We start from the raw sequence: 25,187 nt of genomic DNA, 5'->3' as shown, positions 1-25,187 counted from the left end.
TGTAACCGAAAGGAATTGAATCAACCCATGTGGAATGGAACGGGATGGGACGGGACGGGACGGGATGGGATGGGTCGGGATGGGACGGAATGGAACGGAATGGAACGGCATGGAATTAACCCGAGTAGAATGGAATGGAATGGAAAGGAATAGAATAGAATAAAATGGAATTGAACCAACCCGCGTGGAACGGAATGGAACGGAATGGAAACGAGCGGAACGGAATGCAAAGGAATCAACCCGAGTAAAACGGAACGGGACGGGACGGGACGGGATGGGACGGAACGGAACGTAACCAAACTCAATGGAATCAACCCGAGTAGAACGGAATGGAATAAATGGAAAGGAATTGAATGGAATGGAATGGAATGGAATGGAATGGAATGGAATGGAATGGAATGGAGTGAAATGGAATGGAATGGAATGGAATGGAAATCAATCCGAGTAGAACGGAATGGAATGGAATGGAATGGAATGGAATGGAATGGAATGGAATGGAATGGAATGAGCCCGAGTGGAATGGAATGGAATGGAATGGAATGGAATGGAATGGAATGGAATGGAATGGAATGGAATGGAATGGAATGGAATCAACCCGAGTAGAATGGAATGGATTGGAATGGACTGGAATGGAATGGAATGGAATGCAATCAATCCGAGTAGAATGGAATGGAATGGAATGGAATGGAATTCAATGTAATAGAATGGAATTGAATCAACCCGCGTGTAACGGAATGGAACGGAACGGAAAGGAACGGAACGGAATGGAACGGAATCAACCCGATCAGAACGGAACGTAATTTGACGGGACGGGACGGGACGGGATGCGTCGGGATGGGACGCAATGGAACGGAACGGAACGGCATGGAATCAACCCGAGTGGAATGGAATGGAATGGAATGGAATGGAATGGAATGGAATGGAATGGAATAGAATAGAATGGAATTGAATCAACCCGCGTGGAACTGAATGGAACGGAACGGAAATGAACGGAACGGAGTGGAATGGAATCAACCCGAGTACAACGGCACGGGACGGGACGGGACGGGATGGGACGGGACGGGACGGGACGGGACGGGACGTGTCGGGACGGAACGGAACGGAACGGAACTCAATGGATTCAAGCCGAGTAGAACGGAATGGAATAGAATGGAATGGAATGGAATGGAATGGAATGGAATGGAATGGAATGGAATGGAATGGAATGGAATCAACCCGAATAGAACGGAATGGAATGGAGTGGAATGGAATGGAATGGAATGGAATGGAATGGAATAGAATGGAATGGAAATCAACCTGAGTAGAACGGAAAGGAATGGAATGGAATGGAATGGAATGGAATGGAATGGAATGGAATGGAATGGAAAGAACCCGAGTGGAATGGAATGGAATGGAATGGAATGGAATGATGAACCCGAGTAGAATGGAATGGTTTGGAATGAAATGGAATGGAATGGAATGGAATGGAATCGAATGGAATCGAATGGAATGGAATGGAATGGAATGGAATGGAATGGAATTGAATGGAATCAAACCGAGTAGAACGGAATGGGTTGGAATGGAAAGGAATGGAATGGAATGGAATGGAATGGAATGGAAGGGAATGGAATGGAATGGAGTGGAATCAAACCGATTAGAACGGAATGGAATTTAATGGAATGGAATGGAATGGAATGAAACGGAATGGAATGGAATCAACCCGAGTAGAACGGAATGGAATGGAATGGAATGGAATGGGATGGAATGGAATCGAATGATATCGAATGGAATCGAATGGAATGCAATCGAATGGAATCGAATGGAATGCAATGGAATGGAATGGAATGGAATGGAATGGAATGGAATGGAATGGAATGGAATGGAATCAACCCGAGTAGAATGGAATGGATTGGAATGGAATGGAATGGAATGGAATGGAATCGAATGGAATCGAATGGAATGGAGTGGAATGGAATGGAATGGAATGGAATGGAATGGAATGGAATCAACCCGAGTAGAACGGAATGGAATGGAATGGAATGGAATAGAATGGAATGGAATGGAATGGAATGGAATGGAATTCAATGGAATAGAATGGAATGGAATCGAATGGAATCGAATGGAGACGAATGGAATGGAATGGAATGGAATGGAATGGAATGGAATGGAATCAACCAGAGTAGAATGGAATGTATTGGAATGGAATGGAATGGAATGGAATGGGATGAAATGGAATCGAATGGAATGGAATGGAATGGAATGGAATGGAATGGAATGGAATGGAATGGAGTCAATCAGAGTAGAACGGAATGGAATGGAACGGAATGGAATGGAATGCAATGGAATGGAATGGAATTCAATGGAATAGAATGGAATGGAAGGGAATGGAATGGAATGGAATGGAATCGAATGGAATCGAATGGAATCGAACGGAATGGAATGGAATAGAATGGAATCAACCCGAGTAGAACGGAATGGAATGGAATGGAATGGAATGGAATGGAATGGAATCGAATGGAATGGAATGGAAAGGAATGGAATGGAATGGAATTCAATGGAATAGAATGGAATGGAATGGAATGGAATAAAATGAAATGGAATGGAATGGAATGGAATGGAATAGAATGGAATGGAATGGAATGGAATAAAATGAAATGGAATGGAATGGAATGGAATGGAATAGAATGGAATGGAATGGAATGGAATGGAATAGAATGGAATGGAATGGAATGGAATGGAGTGGAATCAACCCGAGTAGAACAGAATGGAATGGAATGGAATCGAATGGAATCGAATGGAATGGAATGGAATGGAATGGAATGAACCCAAGTAGAATGGAATGGATTGGAATGGAATGGAATGGAATGGAATGGAATCGAATCGAATGGAACGCAATGGCATGGAATGGAATGGAATGGAATGGAATGGAATGGAATGGAATGGAATGGAATCAACCCAAGTAGAATGGAATGGATTGGAATGGACTGGAATGGAATGGAATGGAATGCAATCAATCCGAGTAGAATGGAATGGAATGGAATGGAATGGAATTCAATGTAATAGAATGGAATTGAATCAACCCGCGTGTAACGGAATGGAATGGAACGGAAAGGAACAGAACGGAATGGAACGGAATCAACCCGATCAGAACGGAACGGAATGGGACGGGACGGGACGGGACGCGTCGGGATGGGACAGAATGGAACGGAACGGAACGGCATGGAATCAACCCGAGTAAAATGGAATGGAATGGAATGGAATGGAATGGAATGGAATGGAATGGAATAGAATAGAATGGAATTGAATCAACCCGCGTGGAACTGAATGGAAGGGAACGGAAAGGAACGGAACGGAGTGGAATGGAATCAACCCGAGTACAACGGCACGGGACGGGACGGGACGGGACGGGACGGGACGGGACGGGACGGGACGTGTCGGGACGGAACGGAACGGAACGGAACTCAATGGATTCAAGCCGAGTAGAACGGAATGGAATGGAATGGAATGGAATGGAATGGAATGGAATGGAATGGAATGGAATGGAGTGAAATGGAATGGAATGGAATGGAATGGAAATCAACCCGAGTAGAACGGAATGGAATGGAATGGAATGGAATGGAATGGAATGGAATGGAATGGAATGGAATGGAATGAACCCGAGTGGAATGGAATGGAATGGAATGGAATGGAATGGAATGGAATGGAATGGAATGGAATCAACCCGAGTAGAATGGAATGGATTGGAATGGACTGGAATGGAATGGAATGGAATGCAATCAATCCGAGTAGAATGGAATGGAATGGAATGGAATGGAATTCAATGTAATAGAATGGAATTGAATCAACCCGCGTGTAACGGAATGGAACGGAACGGAAAGGAACGGAACGGAATGGAACGGAATCAACCCGATCAGAACGGAACGTAATTTGACGGGACGGGATGGGACGGGACGCGTCGGGATGGGACGCAATGGAACGGAACGGAACGGCATGGAATCAACCCGAGTAGAATGGAATGGAATGGAATGGAATGGAATGGAATCAACCCGAATAGAACGGAATGGAATGGAGTGGAATGGAATGGAATGGAATGGAATGGAATGGAATGGAATGGAATGGAATGGAATGGAATGGAAATCAACCTGAGTAGAACGGAAAGGAATGGAATGGAATGGAATGGAATGGAATGGAATGGAATGGAATGGAATGGAAAGAACCCGAGTGGAATGGAATGGAATGGAATGGAATGGAATGATGAACCCGAGTAGAATGGAATGGTTTGGAATGAAATGGAATGGAATGGAATGGAATGGAATGGAATGGAATGGAATCGAATGGAATCGAATGGAATCGAATGGAAAGGAATGGAATGGAATGGAATGGAATGGAATCAACCCGAGTAGAACGGAATGGGTTGGAATGGAAAGGAATGGAATGGAATGGAATGGAATGGAAGGGAATGGAATGGAATGGAGTGGAATCAAACCGATTAGAACGGAATGGAATGGAATGGAATGGAATGGAATGGAATGAAACGGAATGGAATGGAATCAACCCGAGTAGAACGGAATGGAATGGAATGGAATGGAATGGGATGGAATGGAATCGAATGATATTGAATGGAATCGAATGGAATGCAATCGAATGGAATCGAATGGAATGCAATGGAATGGAATGGAATGGAATGGAATGGAATGGAATGGAATGGAATGGAATCAACCCGAGTAGAATGGAATGGATTGGAATGGAATGGAATGGAATGGAATGGAATGGAATCGAATGGAATCGAATGGAATGGAGTGGAATGGAATGGAATGGAATGGAATGGAATGGAATGGAATGGAATCAACCCGAGTAGAACGGAATGGAATGGAATGGAATGGAATAGAATGGAATGGAATGGAATGGAATGGAATGGAATTCAATGGAATAGAATGGAATGGAATCGAATGGAATCGAATGGAGACGAATGGAATGGAATGCAATGGAATGGAATGGAATGGAATGGAATGGAATGGAATGGAATGGAATGGAATGGAATGGAGTCAATCAGAGTAGAACGGAATGGAATGGAATGGAATGGAATGGAATGCAATGGAATGGAATGGAATTCAATGGAATAGAATGGAATGGAAGGGAATGGAATGGAATGGAATGGAATCGAATGGAATCGAATGGAATCGAACGGAATGGAATGGAATAGAATGGAATCAACCCGAGTAGAACGGAATGGAATGGAATGGAATGGAATCGAATGGAATCGAATGGAATGGAATGGAATGGAATGGAATGGAATCAACCCGTGTAGAATGGAATGGATTGGAATGGAAAGGAATGGAATGGAATGGAATGGAATGGAATGGAATGGAATGGAATTCAATGGAATAGAATGGAATGGAATGGAATGGAATAAAATGAAATGGAATGGAATGGAATGGAATGGAATGGAATAGAATGGAATCGAATGGAATGGAATGGAATAGAATGGAAAGGAATGGAATGGAATGGAGTGGAATCAACCCGAGTAGAACAGAATGGAATGGAATGGAATCGAATGGAATCGAATGGAATGGAATGGAATGGAATCGAATCGAATGGAACGCAATGGCATGGAATGGAATGGAATGGAATGGAATGGAATGGAATGGAATCAACCCGAGTAGAATGGAATGGATTGGAATGGACTGGAATGGAATGGAATGGAATGCAATCAATCCGAGTAGAATGGAATGGAATGGAATGGAATGGAATTCAATGTAATAGAATGGAATTGAATCAACCCGCGTGTAACGGAATGGAATGGAACGGAAAGGAACAGAACGGAATGGAACGGAATCAACCCGATCAGAACGGAACGGAATGGGACGGGACGGGACGGGACGCGTCGGGATGGGACAGAATGGAACGGAACGGAGCGGCATGGAATCAACCCGAGTAAAATGGAATGGAATGGAATGGAATGGAATGGAATGGAATAGAATAGAATAGAATGGAATTGAATCAACCCGCGTGGAACTGAATGGAAGGGAACGGAAAGGAACGGAACGGAGTGGAATGGAATCAACCCGAGTACAACGGCACGGGACGGGACGGGACGGGACGGGACGGGACGGGACGGGACGGGACGTGTCGGGACGGAACGGAACGGAACGGAACTCAATGGATTCAAGCCGAGTAGAACGGAATGGAATAGAATGGAATGGAATGGAATGGAATGGAATGGAATGGAATGGAATGGAATGGAATGGAATGGAATGGAATGGAATGAAATGGAATGGAATGGAATGGAATGGAATGGAAATCAACCTGAGTAGAACGGAATGGAATGGAATGGAATGGAATGGAATGGAATGGAATGGAATGGAATGGAATGGAATGAACCCGAGTGGAATGGAATGGAATGGAATGGAATGGAATGATGAATCCGAGTAGAATGGAACGGTTTGGAATGAAAAGAAATGGAATGGAATGGAATGGAATCGAATGGAATGGAATGGAATGGAATGGAAAGGAATGGAATGGAATGGAATGGAATGGAATGGAATGGAATCAACCCGAGTAGAAAGGAATGGGTTGGAATGGAAAGGAATGGAATGGAATGGAATGGAATGGAATGGAATTGAATGGAATGGAATGGAATGGAATGGAGTGGAATCAACCCGAGTAGAACGGAATGGAATGGAATGGAATGGAATGGAATGGAATGGAATGGAATGGAATGGAATGGAATAGAAAGGAATGGAATGGAATGGAATGGAATGGAATGGAATGGAATGGAATGGAATGGAATGGAATGGAATGGAATGGATTGGAATGGAATGGAATGGAATGGAATCAACCCGAGTAGAATGGAATGGATTGGAATGGAATGGAATGGAATGGAATGGAATCAACCCGAGTAGAACGGAATGGGTTGGAATGGAAAGGAATGGAATGGAATGGAATGGAATGGAATGGAATGGAATGGAATGGAATGGAATGGAGTGGAATCAACCCGAGTAGAACGGAATGGAATGGAATGGAATGGAATGGAATGGAATGGAATGGAATGGAATAGAATGGAATGGAATGGAATTGAATGGAATGGAATGGAATGGAATGGAATGGAATGGAATGGAATGGAATCAACCCGAGTAGAATGGAATGGATTGGAATGGAATGGAATGGAATGGAATGGAATGGAATGGAATGGAATGGAATGGAATCAACACGAGTAGAACTAAATGGAATGGAAAGGAATGGAATGGAATGGAATGGAATGGAATGGAATGGAATTCAATGTAGTAGAATGTAATGGAATAGAATGGAATGGAATGGAATGGAAAGGAATGGAATGGAATGGAATGGAATGGAATGAAACTGAATGGAATGGAATGGAATGGAATGGAATGGAATGGAATGGAATGGAATGGAATGGAATGGAATGGAATGGATTGGAATGGAATGGAATCAACCCGAGTAGAATGGAATGGATTGGAATGGAAAGGAATGGAATGGAATGGAATGGAATGGAATGGAATGGAATGGAATGGAATGGAATGGAATCAATCCGAGTAGAATGGAATGGAATGGAATTCAATGTAATAGAATGGAATTGAATCAACCCGCGTGTAACGGAATGGAATGGAACGGAAAGGAACGGAACGGAATGGAACGGAATCAACCCGATCAGAACGGAACGGAATGGGACGGGACGGGACGGGACGCGTCGGGATGGGACAGAATGGAACGGAACGGAACGGCATGGAATCAACCCGAGTAAAATGGAATGGAATGGAATGGAATGGAATGGAATGGAATGGAATGGAATGGAATAGAATAGAATGGAATTGAATCAACCCGCGTGGAACTGAATGGAAGGGAACGGAAAGGAACGGAACGGAGTGGAATGGAATCAACCCGAGTACAACGGCACGGGACGGGACGGGACGGGACGGGACGGGACGGGACGGGACGTGTCGGGACGGAACGGAACGGAACGGAACTCAATGGATTCAAGCCGAGTAGAACGGAATGGAATAGAATGGAATGGAATGGAATGGAATGGAATGGAATGGAATGGAATGGAATGGAATGGAAATCAACCTGAGTAGAACGGAATGGAATGGAATGGAATGGAATGGAATGGAATGGAATGGAATGGAATGGAATGAACCCGAGTGGAATGGAATGGAATGGAATGGAATGGAATGATGAATCCGAGTAGAATGGAACGGTTTGGAATGAAATGGAATGGAATGGAATGGAATGGAATCGAATGGAATGGAATGGAATGGAATGGAATGGAATGGAATGGAATGGAATGGAATGGAATGGAATGGAATGGAATGGAATGGAATCAACCCGAGTAGAAAGGAATGGGTTGGAATGGAAAGGAATGGAATGGAATGAAATGGAATGCAATGGAATGGAATGGAATGGAAGGGAATGGAATGGAGTGGAATCAACCCGAGTAGAACGGAATGGAATGGAATGGAATGGAATGGGATGGAATGGAATGGAATGGAATGGAATGGAATAGAAAGGAATGGAATGGAATGGAATGGAATGGAATGGAATGGAATGGAATGGATTGGAATGGAATGGAATGGAATGGAATCAACCCGAGTAGAATGGAATGGATTGGAATGGAATGGAATGGAATGGAATGGAATGGAATGGAATGGAATGGAAGGGAATCGAATGGAATGGAATGGAATCGAATGGAATGGAATGGAATGGAATGGAATGGAATGGAATCGAACGGAAACGAATGGAATAGAATGGAATATAACGGAATGGAATGGAGTGGAATGGAATGGAATGGAGTCAACACGAGTAGATTAGAATGGATTGGAATGGAATGGAATGGAGAGTAATGGAATGGAATGGAATGTAATATAATGGAATGGAATGGAATGGAATGGAATGGAATGGAATGGAATGGAATCAACCCGAGTAGAATTAATGGATTGGAAAGGAATGGAATGGAATGGAATGGAATGGAATGGAATGGAATTCAAAGGAGTAGAATGGAATGGAATAGAATGGAATGGAATGGAATGGAATGGAATGGAATGGAATGGAATGGAATGGAATGGAATGGAATGGAATGGAATGGAATGCAATGGAATGGAATGGAATGGAATGGAATGGAATGGAATGGAATCGAACGGAAACGAATGGAATAGAATGGAATATAACGGAATGGAATGGAGTGGAATGGAATGGAATGGAGTCAACCCGAGTAGAATAGAATGGATTGGAATGGAATGGAATGGAAAGTAATGGAATGGAATGGAATGTAATATAATGGAATGGAATGGAATGGAATGGAATGGAATGGAATGGAATCAACCCGAGTAGAACTAAATGGATTGGAAAGGAATGGAATGGAATGGAATGGAATGGAATGGAATGGAATGGAATTCAAAGGAGTAGAATGGAATGGAATAGAACGGAAAGGAATGGAATGGAATGGAATGGAAGGGAATGGAATGGAATGGAATGGAATGGAATCGAATGGAATGGAATGGAATGGAATGGAATGGAATGGAATGGAATGGAATGGAATGGAATGGAATCCACCCAAATAGAATGGAATGGATTGGAATGGAATGGAAAGGAATGGAATGGAATCGAGTGGAATCGAATGGAATGGAATGGAATGGAATGGAATGGAATGGAATGGAATGGAATGGAATGGAATCAACCTGAGTACAATGCAATGGATTGGAATGGAATGGAATGGAATGGAATCGAATGGAATCGAAAGAAATGGAATGGAATGGAATGGAATGAAATGGAATGGAATGGAATCAACCCATGAAGAACGGAATGGAATGGAATGGAATGGAATGGAATGGGATGGAATGGAATCGAATGATATCGAATGGAATCGAATGGATTGGAATGGAATAGAATGGAATCAACCCGAGTGGAACGGAATGGAATGGAATGGAATGGAATGGAATGGAATGGAATGGAATGGAATGGAATGGAATCGAATGGAATGCAATGGAATGGAATGGAATGGAATGGAATGGAATGGAATGGAATGGAATGGAATGGAATCAACCCGAGTAGAGCTAAATGGAATGGAAAGGAATGGAATGGAATGGAATAGAATGGAATGGAATGGAATTCAATGGAGTAGAATGGAGTGGAATAGAATGGAATGGAATGGAATGGAATGGAATGGAATGGAAGGGAATGGAATGGAATGGAATGGAATGGAATAGAATGGAATCAACCCGACTAGAACGGAATGGAATGGAATGGAATGGAATGGAATGGAATGGAATGGAATGGAATGGAATCGAATGAAATGGAATGGAATGGAATGGAATGGAATGGAATGGAATGGAATGGAATCCACCCGAGTAGAATGGAATGGATTGGAATGGAATGGAAAGAATGGAATGGAATCGAGTGGAATGGAATGGAATGGAATGGAATGGAATGGAATGGAATGGAATCGAATGGAATCGAATGGAATGGAATGGAATGGAATGGAATGAAATGGAATGCAATGGAATCAACCCGAGTAGAACGGAATGGAATGGAATGGAATGCAATGGGATGGAATGGAATCGAATGATCTCGAATGGAATCGAATGGAATGGAATCGAATGGAATCGAATGGAATGCAATGGAATGGAATGGAATGGAATGGAATGGAATGGAATGGAATGGAATGGAATGGAATGGAATCAACCCGAGTAGAATGGAATGGATTGGAATGGAATGGAATGGAATGGAATGGAATCGAATGGAATCGAATGGAATGGAGTGGAATGGAATGGAATGGAATGGAATGGAATGGAATGGAATGGAATCAACCCGAGTAGAACGGAATGGAATGGAATGGAATGGAATGGAATGGAATGGAATGGAATGGAATGGAATGGAATGGAATGGAATTCAATGGAATAGAATGGAATGGAATCGAATGGAATCGAATGGAGACGAATGGAATGGAATGGAATGGAATGGAATGGAATCAACAAGAGTAGAATGGAATGTATTGGAATGGGATGGAATGGAATGGAATGGAATGGACTGGAATCGAATGGAATGGAATGGAATGGAATGGAATGGAATGGAATGGAATGGAATGGAATGGAGTCAATCAGAGTAGAACGGAATGGAATGGAATGGAATGGAATGGAATGCAATGGTATGGAATGGAATCGAATGGAATCGAATGGAATCGAACGGAATGGAATGGAATAGAATGGAATCAACACGAGTAGAACGGAATCGAATGGAATGGAATGGAATGGAATGGAATCGAATGGAATGGAATGGAATGGAATGGAATGGAATGGAATCAACCCGAGTAGAATGGAATTGATTGGAATGGAAAGGAATGGAATGGAATGAGATGGAATGGAATGGAATGGAATGGAATGGAATGGAATGGAATTCAATGGAATAGAATGGAATGGAATGGAATGGAATAAAATGAAATGGAATGGAATGGAATCGAATGGAATAGAATGGAATGGAATGGAATGGAATGGAATAGAATGGAATGGAATGGAATGGAATGGAGTGGAATCAACCCGAGTAGAACAGAATGGAATGGAATGGAATGGAATGGAATGGAATGGAATGGAATGGAATCGAATGGAATCGAATGGAATGGAATGGAATGGAATCCACCCAAGTAGAATGGAATGGATTGGAATGGAATGGAATGGAATGGAATGGAATCGAATCGAATGGAACTCAATGGAATGGAATGGAATGGAATGGAATGGAATGGAACGGAATGTAATCAACCCGAGTAGAATGGAATGGATTGGAATGGACTGGAATGGAATGGAATGAAATGTAATCAATCCGAGTAGAATGGAATGGAATGGAATGGAATGGAATTCAATGTAATAGAATGGAATTGAATCAACCCCCGTGTAACGGAATGGAATGGAACGGAAAGGAACGGAACGGAATGGAACGGAATCAACCCGATCAGAACTGAACGGAATGGGACGGGACGGGACGGGACGGGACGCGTCGGGATGGGACAGAATGGAACGCAACGGAACGGCATGGAATCAACCCGAGTAAAATGGAATGGAATGGAATGGAATGGAATGGAATGGAATAGAATAGAATGGAATTGAATCAACCCGCGTGGAACTGAATGCAACGGAACGGAAAGGAACGGAACGGAGTGGAACGGAATCAACCCGAGTACAACGGCACGGGACGGGACGGGAAGGGACGGGACGGGACGGGACGGGACGGGACGTATTGGGACGGAACGGAACAGAACGGAACTCAATGGATTCAAGCCGAGTAGAACGGAAAGGAATAGAATGGAATGGAATGGAATGGAATGGAATGGAATGGAATGGAATGGAATGGAATGGAATGGAATGGAATGGACTGGAATGGAATGGAATGGAATGGAATGGAATGGAATGGAAATCAACCTGAGTAGAACGGTATGGAATGGAATGGAATGGAATGGAATGGAATGGAATGGAATGGAATGGAATGAACCCGAGAGGAATGGAATGGAATGGAATGGAATGGAATGATGAACCCGAGTAGAATGGAACGGTTTGGAATGAAATGGAATGGAATGGAGTGGAATGGAATGGAATGGAATGGAATGGAATGGAATGGAATGAACCCGAGAGGAATGGAATGGAATGGAATGGAATGGAATGATGAACCCGAGTAGAATGGAACGGTTTGGAATGAAATGGAATGCAATGGAGTGGAATGGAATGGAATGGAATGGAATGGAATGGAATGGAATGGAATGGAATGGAATGGAATGGAATGGAATGGAATCAACCCGAGTAGAACGGAATGGGTTGGAATGGAAAGGAATGGAATGGAATGGAATGGAATGGAATGGAATGGAATGGAATGGAATGGAATGGAATGGATTGGAATCAACCCGAGTAGAACGGAATGGAATGGAATGGAATGGAATGGAATGGAATGGAATGGAATGGAATAGAAAGGAATGGAATGGAATGGAATGGAATGGAATGGAATGGAATGGAATGGAATGGAATAGAAAGGAATGGAATGGAATGGAATGGAATGGAATGGAATGGAATGGAATGGAATGGAATGGAATAGAAAGGAATGGAATGGAATGGAATGGAATGGAATGGAATGGAATGGAATGGAATGGAATGGAATCAACCCGAGTAGAATGGAATGGATTGGAATGGAATGGAATGGAATGGAGTCAATCAGAGTAGGACGGAATGGAATGGAATGGAGTGGAATGGAATGCAATGGAATGGAATGGAATTCAACGGAATAGAATGGAATGTAAGGGAATGGAATGGAATGGAAAGGAATCGAATGGAATCGAAAGGAATCGAACGGAATGGAATGGAATAGAATGGAATCAACCCGAGTAGAACGGAATGGAATGGAATGGAATGGAATGGAATGGAATCGAATGGAATGGAATGGAATGGAATGGAATGGAATCAACCCGAATAGAATGGAATGGATAGGAATGGAAAGGAATGGATTGGAATGGAATGGAATGGAATGGAATGGAATTAAATGGAATAGAATGGAATGGAATGGAATGGAATGGAATGGAATTCAATGGAATAGAATGGAATGGAATGGAATGGAATTAAATGAAATGGAATGGAATGGAATCGAATGGAATAGAATGGAATCGAATGGAATGGAATGGAATAGAATGGAATGGAATGGAATGGAATGGAGTGGAATCAACCCGAGTAGAACAGAATGGAATGGAATGGAATGGAATGGAATCGAATGGAATGGAATGGAATGGAATGGAATGGAATGGAATGAACCCAAGTAGAATGGAATGGATTGGAATGGAATGCAATGGAATGGAATGGAATCGAATCGAATGGAACGCAATGGAATGGAATTGAATGGAATGGAATGGAATGGAATGGAATGAAATGGAATCAACCCGAGTAGAATGGAATGGATTGGAATGGACTGGAATGGAATGGAATGGAATGCAATCAATCCGAGTAGAATGGAATGGAATGGAATGGAATGGAATTCAATGTAATAGAATGGAATTGAATCAACCCGCGTGTAACGGAATGGAATGGAACAGAAAGCAACGGAACGGAATGGAACGGAATCAACCCGATCAGAACGGAACGGAATGGGACGGGACGGGACGGGACGGGACGCGTCGGGATGGGACAGAATGGAACGGAACGGAACGGCATGGAATCAACCCGAGTAAAATTGAATGGAATGGAATGGAATGGAATGGAATGGAATGGAATGGAATGGAATAGAATAGAATGGAATTGAATCAACCCGCGTGGAACTGAATGGAAGGGAACGGAAAGGAACGGAACCGAGTGGAATGGAATCAACTCGAGTACAACGGCACGGGACGGGACGGGACGGGACGGGACGGGACGGGACGGGACGTGTCGGGACGGAACGGAACGGAACGGAACTCAATGGATTCAAGCCGAGTAGAACGGAATGGAATAGAATGGAATGGAATGGAATGGAATGGACTGGAATGGAATGGAATGGAATGGAATGGAATGGAATGGAATGGAATGGAATGGAAATCAACCTGAGTAGAACGGAATGGAATGGAATGGAATGGAATGGAATGGAATGGAATGGAATGGAATGAACGCGAGTGGAATGGAATGGAATGGAATGGAATGGAATGATGAATCCGAGTAGAATGGAACGGTTTGGAATGGAATGGAATGGAATGGAATGGAATGGAATGGAATGGAATGGAATGGAATGGAATCAACCCGAGTAGAACTAAATGGATTGGAAAGGAATGGAATGGAATGGAATGGAATGGAATGGAATGGAATTCAATGGAGTAGAATGGAATGGAATAGAATGGAATGGAATGGAATGGAATGGAATGGAATGGAATGGAATGGAATGGAATGGAATGGAATGGAATGGAATGGAATGGAATGCAATGGAATGGAATGGAATCAACCCGACTAGAACGGAATGGAATGGAATGGAATGGAAGGGAAGGGAATGGAATGGAATGGAATGGAATGGAATCGAATGGAATGGAATGGAATGGAATGGAATGGAATGGAATGGAATGGAATGGAATGGAATGGAATGGAATGGAATGGAATCCACCCGAATAGAATGGAATGGATTGGAATGGAATGGAAAGGAATGGAATGGAATCGAGTGGAATCGAATTGAATGGAATGGAATGGAATGGAATGGAATGGAATGGAATGGAATGGAATGGAATCAACCTGAGTAGAATGCAATGGATTGGAATGGAATGGAATGGAATGTAATCGAATGGAATCGAAAGAAATGGAATGGAATGGAATGGAATGAAATGGAATGGAATGGAATCAACCCAAGAAGAACGGAATGGAATGGAATGGAATGGAATGGAATGGAATGGAATGGAATGGAATGGAATGGAATCAACCCGAGTAGAACGGAATGGGTTGGAATGGAAAGGAATGGAATGGAATGGAATGGAATGGAATGGAATGGAATGGAATGGAATGGAGTGGAATCAACCCGAGTAGAACGGAATGGAATGGAATGGAATGGAATGGAATGGAATGGAATGGAATGGAATGGAATCAACCCGAGTAGAATTGAATGGATTGGAATGGATTGGAATGGAATGGAATGGAATGGAATGGAATGGAATGGAATGGAATGGAATGGAATCGAATGGAATGGAATGGAATCGAATGGAATGGAATGGAATGGAATGGAATGGAATCGAACGGAATCGAATGGAATAGAATGGAATATAATGGAATGGAATGGAATGGAATGGAATGGAATGGAATGGAATGGAATGGAATGGAGTCAACCCGAGTAGAACTAAATGGAATGGAAAGGAATGGAATGGAATGGAATTGAATGGAATGGAATGGAATTCAATGTAGTAGAATGTAATGGAATAGAATGGAATGGAATGGAATGGAATGGAATGGAATGGAAAGGAATGGAATGGAATGGAATGGAATGGAATGAAACTGAATGGAATGGAATGGAATGGAATGGAATGGAATGGAATGGAATGGAATGGAATGGAATGGAATGGATTGGAATGGAATGGAATCAACCCGAGTAGAATGGAATGGATTGGAATGGAAAGGAATGGAATGGAATGGAATGGAATGGAATGGAATGCAATGGAATGGAATGGAATGGAATCAATCCGAGTAGAATGGAATGGAATGGAATTCAATGTAACCTAAAGGAATTGAATCAACCCATGTGGAACGGAACGGGATGGGGCGGGACGGGACGGGATGGGACGGGTCGGGATGGGACAGAATGGAACGGAATGGAACGGCATGGAATCAACCCGAGTAGAATGGAATGGAATGGAATGGAATGGAATGGAATGGAATGGAATGGAATAGAATAGAATGGAATTGAATCAACCCGCGTGGAACTGAATGGAACGGAACGGAAAGGAACGGAACGGAGTGGAACGGAATCAACCCGAGTACAACGGCACGGGACGGGACGGGAAGGGACGGGACGGGACGGGACGGGACGGGACGTGTTGGGACGGAACGGAACGGAACGGAACTCAATGGATTCAAGCCGAGTAGAACGGAAAGGAATAGAATGGAATGGAATGGAATGGAATGGAATGGAATGGAATGGAATGGAATGGAATGGAATGGAATGGAATGGAATGGAATGGAATGGAATGGAAATCAACCTGAGTAGAACGGAATGGAATGGAATGGAATGGAATGGAATGGAATGGAATGAACCCGAGTGGAATGGAATGGAATGGAATGGAATGGAATGATGAACCCGAGTAGAATGGAACGGTTTGGAATGAAATGGAATGGAATGGAGTGGAATGGAATGGAATGGAATGGAATGGAATGGAATGGAATGGAATGGAATGGAATGGAATGGAATCAACCCGAGTAGAACGGAATGGGTTGGAATGGAAAGGAATGGAATGGAATGGAATGGAATGGAATGGAATGGAATGGAATGGAATGGAGTGGAATCAACCCGAGTAGAACGGAATGGAATGGAATGGAATGGAATGGAATGGAATGGAATGGAATGGAATGGAATGGAATCAACCTGAGTAGAATTGAATGGATTGGAATGGAATGGAATGGAATGGAATGGAATGGAATGGAATGGAATGGAATCGAATGGAATGGAATGGAATCGAATGGAATGGAATGGAATGGAATGGAATGGAATGGAATGGAATGGAATGGAATGGAATCGAACGGAATCGAATGGAATAGAATGGAATATAATGGAATGGAATGGAATGGAATGGAATGGAATGGAATGGAATGGAATGGAATGGAATGGAGTCAACCCGAGTAGAACTAAATGGAATGGAAAGGAATGGAATGGAATGGAATTGAATGGAATGGAATGGAATTAAATGTAGTAGAATGTAATGGAATAGAATGGAATGGAATGGAATGGAATGGAATGGAATGGAAAGGAATGGAATGGAATGGAATGGAATGGAATGAAACTGAATGGAATGGAATGGAATGGAATGGAATGGAATGGAATGGAATGGAATGGAATGGAATGAAATGGATTGGAATGGAATGGAATCAACCCGAGTAGAATGGAATGGATTGGAATGGAAAGGAATGGAATGGAATGGAATGGAATGGAATGGAATGGAATGGAATGGAATGGAATGGAATCAATCCGAGTAGAATGGAATGGAATGGAATTCAGTGTAACCGAAAGGAATTGAATCAACCCATGTGGAATGGAACGGGATGGGACGGGACGGGACGGGATGGGATGGGTCGGGATGGGACGGAATGGAACGGAATGGAACGGCATGGAATTAACCCGAGTAGAATGGAATGGAATGGAAAGGAATAGAATAGAATAAAATGGAATTGAACCAACCCGCGTGGAACGGAATGGAACGGAATGGAAACGAGCGGAACGGAATGCAAAGGAATCAACCCGAGTAAAACGGAACGGGACGGGACGGGACGGGATGGGACGGAACGGAACGTAACCAAACTCAATGGAATCAACCCGAGTAGAACGGAATGGAATAAATGGAAAGGAATTGAATGGAATGGAATGGAATGGAATGGAATGGAATGGATTGGAATGGAATGGAATGGAGTGAAATGGAATGGAATGGAATGGAATGGAAATCAATCCGAGTAGAACGGAATGGAATGGAATGGAATGGAATGGAATGGAATGGAATGGAATGGAATGAGCCCGAGTGGAATGGAATGGAATGGAATGGAATGGAATGGAATGGAATGGAATGGAATGGAATGGAATGGAATGGAATCAACCCGAGTAGAATGGAATGGATTGGAATGGACTGGAATGGAATGGAATGGAATGCAATCAATCCGAGTAGAATGGAATGGAATGGAATGGAATGGAATTCAATGTAATAGAATGGAATTGAATCAACCCGCGTGTAACGGAATGGAACGGAACGGAAAGGAACGGAACGGAATGGAACGGAATCAACCCGATCAGAACGGAACGTAATTTGACGGGACGGGACGGGACGGGACGCGTCGGGATGGGACGCAATGGAACGGAACGGAACGGCATGGAATCAACCCGAGTGGAATGGAATGGAATGGAATGGAATGGAATGGAATGGAATGGAATAGAATAGAATGGAATTGAATCAACCCGCGTGGAACTGAATGGAACGGAACGGAAATGAACGGAACGGAGTGGAATGGAATCAACCCGAGTACAACGGCACGGGACGGGACGGGACGGGATGGGACGGGACGGGACGGGACGGGACGGGACGTGTCGGGACGGAACGGAACGGAACGGAACTCAATGGATTCAAGCCGAGTAGAACGGAATGGAATAGAATGGAATGGAATGGAATGGAATGGAATGGAATGGAATGGAATGGAATGGAATGGAATGGAATCAACCCGAATAGAACGGAATGGAATGGAGTGGAATGGAATGGAATGGAATGGAATGGAATGGAATAGAATGGAATGGAAATCAACCTGAGTAGAACGGAAAGGAATGGAATGGAATGGAATGGAATGGAATGGAATGGAATGGAATGGAATGGAAAGAACCCGAGTGGAATGGAATGGAATGGAATGGAATGGAATGATGAACCCGAGTAGAATGGAATGGTTTGGAATGAAATGGAATGGAATGGAATGGAATGGAATCGAATGGAATCGAATGGAATGGAATGGAATGGAATGGAATGGAATGGAATGGAATGGAATCAAACCGAGTAGAACGGAATGGGTTGGAATGGAAAGGAATGGAATGGAATGGAATGGAATGGAATGGAAGGGAATGGAATGGAATGGAGTGGAATCAAACCGATTAGAACGGAATGGAATTTAATGGAATGGAATGGAATGGAATGAAACGGAATGGAATGGAATCAACCCGAGTAGAACGGAATGGAATGGAATGGAATGGAATGGGATGGAATGGAATCGAATGATATCGAATGGAATCGAATGGAATGCAATCGAATGGAATCGAATGGAATGCAATGGAATGGAATGGAATGGAATGGAATGGAATGGAATGGAATGGAATGGAATGGAATCAACCCGAGTAGAATGGAATGGATTGGAATGGAATGGAATGGAATGGAATGGAATCGAATGGAATCGAATGGAATGGAGTGGAATGGAATGGAATGGAATGGAATGGAATGGAATGGAATCAACCCGAGTAGAACGGAATGGAATGGAATGGAATGGAATAGAATGGAATGGAATGGAATGGAATGGAATGGAATTCAATGGAATAGAATGGAATGGAATCGAATGGAATCGAATGGAGACGAATGGAATGGAATGGAATGGAATGGAATGGAATGGAATGGAATGGAATCAACCAGAGTAGAATGGAATGTATTGGAATGGAATGGAATGGAATGGAATGGGATGAAATGGAATCGAATGGAATGGAATGGAATGGAATGGAATGGAATGGAATGGAATGGAATGGAGTCAATCAGAGTAGAACGGAATGGAATGGAACGGAATGGAATGGAATGCAATGGAATGGAATGGAATTCAATGGAACAGAATGGAATGGAAGGGAATGGAATGGAATGGAATGGAATCGAATGGAATCGAATGGAATCGAACGGAATGGAATGGAATAGAATGGAATCAACCCGAGTAGAACGGAATGGAATGGAATGGAATGGAATGGAATGGAATGGAATCGAATGGAATGGAATGGAAAGGAATGGAATGGAATGGAATTCAATGGAATAGAATGGAATGGAATGGAATGGAATAAAATGAAATGGAATGGAATGGAATGGAATGGAATAGAATGGAATGGAATGGAATGGAATAAAATGAAATGGAATGGAATGGAATGGAATGGAATAGAATGGAATGGAATGGAATGGAATGGAATAGAATGGAATGGAATGGAATGGAATGGAGTGGAATCAACCCGAGTAGAACAGAATGGAATGGAATGGAATCGAATGGAATCGAATGGAATGGAATGGAATGGAATGGAATGAACCCAAGTAGAATGGAATGGATTGGAATGGAATGGAATGGAATGGAATGGAATCGAATCGAATGGAACGCAATGGCATGGAATGGAATGGAATGGAATGGAATGGAATGGAATGGAATGGAATGGAATCAACCCAAGTAGAATGGAATGGATTGGAATGGACTGGAATGGAATGGAATGGAATGCAATCAATCCGAGTAGAATGGAATGGAATGGAATGGAATGGAATTCAATGTAATAGAATGGAATTGAATCAACCCGCGTGTAACGGAATGGAATGGAACGGAAAGTAACAGAACGGAATGGAACGGAATCAACCCGATCAGAACGGAACGGAATGGGACGGGACGGGACGGGACGCGTCGGGATGGGACAGAATGGAACGGAACGGAACGGCATGGAATCAACCCGAGTAAAATGGAATGGAATGGAATGGAATGGAATGGAATGGAATGGAATGGAATAGAATAGAATGGAATTGAATCAACCCGCGTGGAACTGAATGGAAGGGAACGGAAAGGAACGGAACAGAGTGGAATGGAATCAACCCGAGTACAACGGCACGGGACGGGACGGGACGGGACGGGACGGGACGGGACGGGACGGGACGTGTCGGGACGGAACGGAACGGAACGGAACTCAATGGATTCAAGCCGAGTAGAACGGAATGGAATGGAATGGAATGGAATGGAATGGAATGGAATGGAATGGAATGGAATGGAGTGAAATGGAATGGAATGGAATGGAATGGAAATCAACCCGAGTAGAACGGAATGGAATGGAATGGAATGGAATGGAATGGAATGGAATGGAATGGAATGGAATGAACCCGAGTGGAATGGAATGGAATGGAATGGAATGGAATGGAATGGAATGGAATGGAATGGAATGGAATGGAATCAACCCGAGTAGAATGGAATGGATTGGAATGGACTGGAATGGAATGGAATGGAATGCAATCAATCCGAGTAGAATGGAATGGAATGGAATGGAATGGAATTCAATGTAATAGAATGGAATTGAATCAACCCGCGTGTAACGGAATGGAACGGAACGGAAAGGAACGGAACGGAATGGAACGGAATCAACCCGATCAGAACGGAACGTAATTTGACGGGACGGGATGGGACGGGACGCGTCGGGATGGGACGCAATGGAACGGAACGGAACGGCATGGAATCAACCCGAGTAGAATGGAATGGAATGGAATGGAATGGAATGGAATCAACCCGAATAGAACGGAATGGAATGGAGTGGAATGGAATGGAATGGAATGGAATGGAATGGAATGGAATGGAATGGAATGGAATGGAATGGAAATCAACCTGAGTAGAACGGAAAGGAATGGAATGGAATGGAATGGAATGGAATGGAATGGAATGGAATGGAATGGAAAGAACCCGAGTGGAATGGAATGGAATGGAATGGAATGGAATCATGAACCCGAGTAGAATGGAATGGTTTGGAATGAAATGGAATGGAATGGAATGGAATGGAATGGAATGGAATGGAATCGAATGGAATCGAATGGAATCGAATGGAAAGGAATGGAATGGAATGGAATGGAATGGAATCAACCCGAGTAGAACGGAATGGGTTGGAATGGAAAGGAATGGAATGGAATGGAATGGAATGGAAGGGAATGGAATGGAATGGAGTGGAATCAAACCGATTAGAACGGAATGGAATGGAATGGAATGGAATGGAATGGAATGAAACGGAATGGAATGGAATCAACCCGAGTAGAACGGAATGGAATGGAATGGAATGGAATGGGATGGAATGGAATCGAATGATATTGAATGGAATCGAATGGAATGCAATCGAATGGAATCGAATGGAATGCAATGGAATGGAATGGAATGGAATGGAATGGAATGGAATGGAATGGAATGGAATGGAATCAACCCGAGTAGAATGGAATGGATTGGAATGGAATGGAATGGAATGGAATGGAATCGAATGGAATCGAATGGAATGGAGTGGAATGGAATGGAATGGAATGGAATGGAATGGAATGGAATCAACCCGAGTAGAACGGAATGGAATGGAATGGAATGGAATAGAATGGAATGGAATGGAATGGAATGGAATGGAATTCAATGGAATAGAATGGAATGGAATCGAATGGAATCGAATGGAGACGAATGGAATGGAATGCAATGGAATGGAATGGAATGGAATGGAATGGAATGGAATGGAATGGAATGGAATGGAATGGAGTCAATCAGAGTAGAACGGAATGGAATGGAATGGAATGGAATGGAATGCAATGGAATGGAATGGAATTCAATGGAATAGAATGGAATGGAAGGGAATGGAATGGAATGGAATGGAATCGAATGGAATCGAATGGAATCGAACGGAATGGAATGGAATAGAATGGAATCAACCCGAGTAGAACGGAATGGAATGGAATGGAATGGAATGGAATGGAATGGAATGGAATGGAATGGAATGGAATGGAATGGAATCAACCCGTGTAGAATGGAATGGATTGGAATGGAAAGGAATGGAATGGAATGGAATGGAATGGAATGGAATGGAATGGAATTCAATGGAATAGAATGGAATGGAATGGAATGGAATAAAATGAAATGGAATGGAATGGAATGGAATGGAATGGAATAGAATGGATTCGAATGGAATGGAATGGAATAGAATGGAAAGGAATGGAATGGAATGGAGTGGAATCAACCCGAGTAGAACAGAATGGAATGGAATGGAATCGAATGGAATCGAATGGAATGGAATGGAATGGAATCGAATCGAATGGAACGCAATGGCATGGAATGGAATGGAATGGAATGGAATGGAATGGAATGGAATCAACCCGAGTAGAATGGAATGGATTGGAATGGACTGGAATGGAATGGAATGGAATGCAATCAATCCGAGTAGAATGGAATGGAATGGAATGGAATGGAATTCAATGTAATAGAATGGAATTGAATCAACCCGCGTGTAACGGAATGGAATGGAACGGAAAGGAACAGAACGGAATGGAACGGAATCAACCCGATCAGAACGGAACGGAATGGGACGGGACGGGACGGGACGCGTCGGGATGGGACAGAATGGAACGGAACGGAGCGGCATGGAATCAACCCGAGTAAAATGGAATGGAATGGAATGGAATGGAATGGAATGGAATAGAATAGAATAGAATGGAATTGAATCAACCCGCGTGGAACTGAATGGAAGGGAACGGAAAGGAACGGAACGGAGTGGAATGGAATCAACCCGAGTACAACGGCACGGGACGGGACGGGACGGGACGGGACGGGACGGGACGGGACGGGACGTGTCGGGACGGAACGGAACGGAACGGAACTCAATGGATTCAAGCCGAGTAGAACGGAATGGAATAGAATGGAATGGAATGGAATGGAATGGAATTTAATGGAATGGAATGGAATGGAATGGAATGGAATGGAATGAAATGGAATGGAATGGAATGGAATGGAATGGAAATCAACCTGAGTAGAACGGAATGGAATGGAATGGAATGGAATGGAATGGAATGGAATGGAATGGAATGGAATGGAATGAACCCGAGTGGAATGGAATGGAATGGAATGGAATGGAATGATGAATCCGAGTAGAATGGAACGGTTTGGAATGAAATGGAATGGAATGGAATGGAATGGAATCGAATGGAATGGAATGGAATGGAATGGAAAGGAATGGAATGGAATGGAATGGAATGGAATGGAATGGAATCAACCCGAGTAGAAAGGAATGGGTTGGAATGGAAAGGAATGGAATGGAATGGAATGGAATGGAATGGAATGGAATGGAATGGAATGGAATGGAGTGGAATCAACCCGAGTAGAACGGAATGGAATGGAATGGAATGGAATGGAATGGAATGGAATGGAATGGAATGGAATGGAATAGAAAGGAATGGAATGGAATGGAATGGAATGGAATGGAATGGAATGGAATGGAATGGAATGGAATGGAATGGAATGGATTGGAATGGAATGGAATGGAATGGAATCAACCCGAGTAGAATGGAATGGATTGGAATGGAATGGAATGTAATGGAATGGAATCAACCCGAGTAGAACGGAATGGGTTGGAATGGAAAGGAATGGAATGGAATGGAATGGAATGGAATGGAATGGAATGGAATGGAATGGAATGGAATGGAGTGGAATCAACCCGAGTAGAACGGAATGGAATGGAATGGAATGGAATGGAATGGAATGGAATGGAATGGAATAGAATGGAATGGAATGGAATTCAATGGAATGGAATGGAATGGAATGGAATGGAATGGAATGGAATCAACCCGAGTAGAATGGAATGGATTGGAATGGAATGGAATGGAATGGAATGGAATGGAATGGAATGGAATGGAATGGAATCAACACGAGTAGAACTAAATGGAATGGAAAGGAATGGAATGGAATGGAATGGAATGGAATGGAATGGAATTCAATGTAGTAGAATGTAATGGAATAGAATGGAATGGAATGGAATGGAAAGGAATGGAACGGAATGGAATGGAATGGAATGAAACTGAATGGAATGGAATGGAATGGAATGGAATGGAATGGAATGGAATGGAATGGAATGGAATGGAATGGAATGGAATGGAATGGATTGGAATGGAATGGAATCAACCCGAGTAGAATGGAATGGATTGGAATGGAAAGGAATGGAATGGAATGGAATGGAATGGAATGGAATGGAATGGAATGGAATGGAATGGA

This window comes from Gorilla gorilla, chromosome 13 (assembly GCF_029281585.2).
Source record: "Gorilla gorilla gorilla isolate KB3781 chromosome 13, NHGRI_mGorGor1-v2.1_pri, whole genome shotgun sequence".
Taxonomy (NCBI): domain Eukaryota; kingdom Metazoa; phylum Chordata; class Mammalia; order Primates; family Hominidae; genus Gorilla; species Gorilla gorilla.
Note: the sequence above shows the minus strand (reverse complement) of the source record.